We start from the raw sequence: 7,067 nt of genomic DNA, 5'->3' as shown, positions 1-7,067 counted from the left end.
CACACTTCCTAGTCAATACTGGTGCTGGCTGCAGTGTTTGGCATTACAGCTTGTTTACAAGGCACACGACAGCTGACAGCAGTTACTTTGCAAGCTGTAAACCATTCAGCAATGCCCATTGGACTTGAATTTACATTAAGTTTTCAAATGGATTTTCGTCACAACCGATCTTCTGTACCCAATTGTCGGTACTGATCTTCATCATCATTTTGGTTTCCCAGCTGAATAAAAAAAAAAAAAAAAATTGATTCTACGATTAAATTATTGACACACAGCATTAGTGCAAAGACTGCTACTATCAGTCTTCTTTTCTTCATAGTTTCTAATCGATCAATAATTATGCTCTTTTTAGTTGATTTCTGGACATCACACGCCCGATTTTCAGCAAATGACGTCGCTTGTCCGAGACATCTTGCTTCAGACAGAATGAAAATTGCAAAAGAGAAATTAGGCTTCATCTTACAGCATGGTATTATTCAACATTTTTCTAGTAATAAGGCTTCTCCTCTATGTATGGTTCCGATAAAGTCCGAAAATGATATGCGTCCCTGTGAAAACTACAGAATGTTAAATTCCAGAATGGTGCCGGATAAATATCTTATTCTTTGCATTTAAGTTTTCTTACCTTCTCTACATGATGCTACAGTTTCTTCAAGTATTAATTTATTTCATGCATACAACTATATTCCAACAGAGCCCAGTGATATTCATAAAGCTGTTATAACCATACGTTTTGGATAAAAATGTTGGGCTCAGCAATTATGCAAATTCCTCCCACTGATTTATTGATGAAGTGACTCACGGTTTGAATTTTGTTTTTCTTATATCGTTGATTTGTTGACTGGCAATACTTTAGAATCAGAGTATGAACATAATCTAAATCAACACTTTATTAGACTATTACATTACAACATGGTGATTAATCCTAGCAAACGTCTCTTTGTTTTGTCTTTAAGCTTTTAAAACCATATCATTGATAGCAATGGTATTCTCCCTTGATGGAAAAAGTAGATGCAGTTCTCAGCCTCCACTTCGTTACGAAAATTACGTGAATTCCTTAGTCTAATGAATTTCTGCAATCGTTTTATTCTATACTGTGCTTGAAAGAACAACACAGAATTGTTACATAATCAGGAAAATAAGAACGAGAAAATTATTTTAACGCTGGAAGAATTACAGTCGTTTAATGAGTTTAAATAGAAATGATCCGCGGTCACCTTATCGACTCACTCGACACCAGGTACACGATCCGTCTGATTATGTGCATCGACTGTGGTGATATATGTCTGAGAAACCACTACCGAGACATCAAACAGTTAAAATATGTTCCAACTGATATTACTATACGGTCTCAGGATTTTGTCTGTAAGAATTTGGTGCGAAAGTCCTTACATACATCGCATACCGGAAGCAGTATTGACGAAATTTACAAGGATTGTACTGATGCAAATACATATAACGAAGGAACATCACATGTGCATGCATATATGCACACACATGCATACATATGTATTTACTTTCTGGTAACTGTCTATTCGTGTTAAAGTTCAGGCAGTTACCACAAACTAATTTACGACGTGCATTCCAGAGGTTTTGAAACTTTAGTTTTAGGAGAGGTAGTTATAATTGTCCTAGATTATTGTAATTTTGGTATGCATCTAACAAGGTGACCTGTCAACTTTTACTATTCCAGATTCAAGGAGACGGCTGCAACAGCACTTTCAATACATCTTACTAAGCACTACTTGTCACAACTGACTATTTCGTAGAATGCAGTCGGGACGTGAAGACAATTTGGAAGCTTGATTAGCAATAAAGTTTTGTGTTAAACTGGGCCAAAACATTACAGAAACTTATGAAATAGGTTTAAGGTGGCGAGCTGGCAGAATCGTTAGCACGCCGGGCGAAATGCTTAGCAGTATTTCGTCTGCCGTTACGTTCTGAGTTCAAATTCCACCGAGATCGACTTTGCTTTTCACCCTTTCGAGGAAGATAAAGTAAGTACCAGTTAGGCACTGGGGTCGATCTAATCGACTTAATCCCTTTGTCTGGCCTTGTTTGTCCCATCTATGTTTAGCCCCTTGTGGGCAATAAAGAAATAAGAAACTTATGAAATACTCCAGACTGCTTATGCATCAATTTGTAGGAACTGAGCATGTTTTTCACTGGCACAAGAGGCTAGGCAAAGCAAGTCCACCAGGAAGCTCATGATGATCCCTCGTTTTTGACAGTAAGGGCATCATCTATATCCAGCGGGCCCTTCTGGCCAGAAGGTCAACAAAGAGTACTTAGTGGAAGTTTTGAGTGAATTCAGGAAGAGATTTCGCTGCATTTTTGCACCTGCACAAGGACAATGCACTAGTTCACGATTCCATCCTGGCAATCAATTACTTATCAAAGACGGGCGTCAAAACTGTCCCTCGCCCTTCCTACAGTCCAAACCTTGCTCCTTGTGACTTTTGGTCGTTCCCTAAGATGAAGGAGGCCATGAAAAATTTTCTGGACACCTTCATTTTGGGGGACTTCCATGGGGCCTTCACGAAGTTGGCGGATCCTGCTTTAAAAAAGAATAGAGTTTTGTACTTTGAAATTAATAAATTTCTCTCCCGAAAGTCTCAGAACTTCTGGAATACACCTTGTCCAACACGGCTTCTCATATAGCCTTAATAAATTTCTATGCTGTGTTGTACGTTGCCTAATTTTGCTCGAATATTGCTACATCCGCACTAACGACTTACTCACCAATATATAGACAACACGAGACTACTCCATCGTGGGAAACTGAACATTGTTGCTGTTGTTATTGCTATTGTTATTGTTTAGTCCAATTCAACTCAGAACGAGCAAATATCTATGACTAAGAGGTCTTAACTGTGATCATCCCACTTATTTTTTATATTTAATATCTAGTTATAATATATTTAGGATTACATTATCCAATATACCTTCCTTTTATTTGTATAAGATAGTATGTATAGATTTGAAAAGGAGTTTAACTGCTATTTGTAGCAGATTGAGCGAACAAGCAGAGGCTCCTTCGTTGAATCATATATCCGTATTTTGATATTGTTTATCTTTAGATCGATCCTGAACGAGCCGACGTATGATGAAAGGCTTTCTCACAGCAATCATCTGTCTTTTTTCTATTATTATTATTATTATTATTATTATTATTATTATTATTATTATTATTATTATTATTATTATTATTATCCAAACTACACATCCCAAATAGGTCCCTTCATATTTAAGGGTGCAAATTGAAGGGAGATTTGGCTACTAGTTCTTTCAGGTGAAGTGTCCACGTCAGTCGACAATCTCAGATATTCTTTCGATGAAGTTACAATCTCCAATGCTTGAAATATTTTCCTATATGATACGAAAGTGTCTGCTCACACTTTATTCGGCAGCAGTAGTTACTGTCATAGTCGTTGACTATTATTACTATTATTATTATTATTATTATTATTATTATTATTATTATTATTATTATTAAAAACAGTAAAACTGAATCAGATTAAACAGTACTAAAACGCATATGCATCTGTAAAGTTTTCTAAATTAAATATTTGGATGGTACAAAAGTTAACAAAACTTGATTGTACATAGGATTGGTGACATCTTCCGACATCGTCACAATTCCTGCAGCACTCTCTATAGGGCTTTCCTATAAGGTGTTATCCACCTCTGAATGGAACTCTCCCGTATGACATGTACGCATGCTCAGTGACTTGCTTTAACAGCTGCAATCAGCTGAATGCACATTGCCAGTGACATTTGACATAATTACCCACACTCTGTGGTCAGGATTCTTTTTTTGGTTTGATGTCGGTATCGAAGGGATTACCAGACACCGGACAATACAGTGAGAACAGCTTTCACTCACATCGTGGTATTCGATGCTGTGTACGTGTCTGTCGTGGTAAAATATGCCACTCCTTAACTGTTACTTTGCTTTCATCCGTAGCACGAGGTAATTATGTCATTATCTGTGAAATTCGGCAACTTACAAAGATCTTTAGGTCAGGCAATACTTCACCGAGAGGAGATATAAGCTTCTGCTTATTCCTGTCTGAAGTATCGTCCGATACTTCAGACTTATCGTCCGATGAATTTACTTTGTTGACATATCGACAGAATTTTTATACCTTTCAACCTTTCAATCAAGTCCGCCTTTCTTCCAGTAACATACTGTCCATATAATCTTAAATATTTCTTTAACTCAGGCACAGTAAGTACTTCGATAGCTGAATCATCAACAATAACAATGGCGTGGGTTAGCCTCCGGAAGTTTAATTATCTACATGGAGCGCCGCCTAGCCAAGGGAGATAACCTACTTATAGGAAAGCCCTATAATTCCTGGAAGAGCTAGCTACAACTGCATAGAACTCCGGTGTAAATTAGATCAGTGAGTAAGAAGAAGTTATTTTATTAAATGACTGACATTATTGACTGTCATTACGAGACTCATACAAATTGGAATCGCGTATGAGTAAAATGGCAGAGTAACATTTGATGATCTGAGAGTAATTCTTGGCAGAATGACTCGGGTTCCATAATGTTCACCTTTTGTAATAATGTCGTTTTCAATCATACACGTATGAAAGTGGGTTATTCAAATTCTTGTTTTATTGCGAAGCCCTAGCATTGCAGCATTGCAGCATCAGTGATTTTCAAGATCAACGTCTGAAAGATGGAGTGGAACCTCTATCGAAGTTGCAGTTGTTTAGGAACTCCATTGGATAATTGAATTGATTGTTTTCATCATCGTAGAAATAAATGTTTTGCTAAGTGACTGTTTACTCATAAAACATATTGGCAGTTTCTTAATTTATACAATCACCATCGTTGGTATTAATTCTTTAGTCTGTTAAGTTTCAAAGATCCAATAAATTTTCGAAAATTTGATTTAGCGATTCATCTTCGTTCAGTATAACCTCAACACCCTTTGAAAGTTCGGTCATACCATCAGAGGCAATTTGTTCAAATTTGTAGTAAAATTATATGTCGATGATATTTTTTTAAATCTTGAAGGTTGATAAAGCATAGCTTTTCAAATGGTAATTTGCACTTTCTTTTTGTGCGTGAGTGTGTTCATTTGCGTGCACAGACTGTGCTCGTACATAACTAGGATTATTTCTCTCTCTCTCTCTCTCTCTCTCTCTCTCTCTCTCTCTCTCTCCTCTCACAGGCACATTAGGATCTTTTTGGTTTGACGGGCAACCCCTAACCCTAACCCTAACTCTAAAACTCGAACCCTAACCCTAAAACCCTAAACCCTTACTAGGGAATAATGATATAATTAAACAGGGAATAACACTCTTGACACCGGTAAAAATTTATTGTTTATAAAAAGAGCAGTAACTGTATTCAGCTGAATAGACGTCAGTGATTGGTTGAAATTACAGAAATACGACAACTTTAACATGACATAACTTATTAGGAACTAATTTTTGTTAAGAAGGCTAAGAGAAAAAGATGTTTTATATGACACATTCTACCAGTACCCCAAGTTTGAAAGTGTTTCATTAAGAAAACAAGTGTTGCCCGTCAAACCAAAAAGATCCGCACATTATTATTTTAGAGTACAGTTTAATACGAAAGAAAAAATCAAATGGTTCACGATGAGTCTTTCTTATTTGTGCGAACGTAATAACAATGTTCTGATTCTATTTCCGACATGAATTCCATGCCTAAAATCTCTCATGTGAGAAATTGAGCCAAGCGTCACAACGCTTCAGTTACCAATAAACGAACGAACCTCAGGCGTAGCTTGAAATTATGTCGACGCACCAAATGTTACTCGCCAACTTACGAAGACGATTTTCGATGAAACAGCATCTTGTATTATATCCCCCCCCCGCCACACACACAACTACAATTTGCACAAATACTGACTTGCTTCTATAGAACTAGAAAATGCTTCAACCCTGAGTACTTGGTGACCTTTAACGAAGCTAAACATATTTGGAATATTGTTAGAATAACTGAAACTATAGACACACACACAGAGGCATTCTAGTTTTATCAATGTCTATACTTACCAACACGCTACAATCACTTGGCCTAACGTTAATCTAACTCACATGTTCCTTCTTCTTAACCCTGTCTCCCCCCTCTCTCTCTCTCTCTATATATATATATATATATATATCTCCCCCTCTTGTACGAGTTTTATACTAATGCTCTATGTTCTTTTGAAAACCCGACTTTTAAAGCTATTCTATGCATCTACCTCGTTCCTTAATGTCAACTACAGTGTTTCCCACCCCATAGACTCCTTTCCAAATTCTTCTTTACCAGATTTTCATTCTTTTTGCAATTCAGTCTCCGCTTAACATTTTCTATGCAAACCACAAAATTGTAGCATTTCAAATCTCACATCAACAACGCCAACATGAAGCAGTAAATACCTGTAACCCTGTCTAAGATGACCTACAAAGGTCAATGTAAACTAACAAGTGCAGATAGTATGGAGTCGCCTTTATGTTTTTGTGGAAGCTATTCACAGACTTTATAGCATTATACATAAGCGCAGCTGTGGCTGTGTGGTAAGAAGCTTGCTTCCCAACCACATGGTTTCAGGTTCAGTCCTACCATGTGACCTTCGACAAGTGTCTTCTACTATATTCTCAGGCCGACCAAACCTTTGTGAGTGGAGTTGGAAGACGGAAACTGAAAGAAACCTGTAGTATATATATATATATATATGTATACGTGTGTGTGTGTGCGTGCGTGTGTGTGTCCCTGTGTCCATGTTTGTCCTCCCCCCACCATCAGCGCTTGACAACCGGTGTCGGTGTGTCTATGTACCAGTAACTTAGCAGTTTGGCAAAAAATAGACACACACACGCACGCACGCACACATACACAATTATGTGTGTATGTGTATATATACATATATGTATGTGTATATAAAAAATATTTATATATATATATATATACATACATACATACATACATATATATATATATATATATAGGGAGAATTCACAAAAAAAAAAAACAGACGAATACAGGTGGTGTAGAAAACAATTAGATGTATTAGTATAACGCCCGGGAATTG

Source organism: Octopus bimaculoides, chromosome 4 (assembly GCF_001194135.2).
Source record: "Octopus bimaculoides isolate UCB-OBI-ISO-001 chromosome 4, ASM119413v2, whole genome shotgun sequence".
NCBI lineage: Eukaryota > Metazoa > Mollusca > Cephalopoda > Octopoda > Octopodidae > Octopus > Octopus bimaculoides.
The sequence above is the reverse complement of the archived record's forward strand: the minus strand, read 5'-3'. Positions refer to the sequence as shown.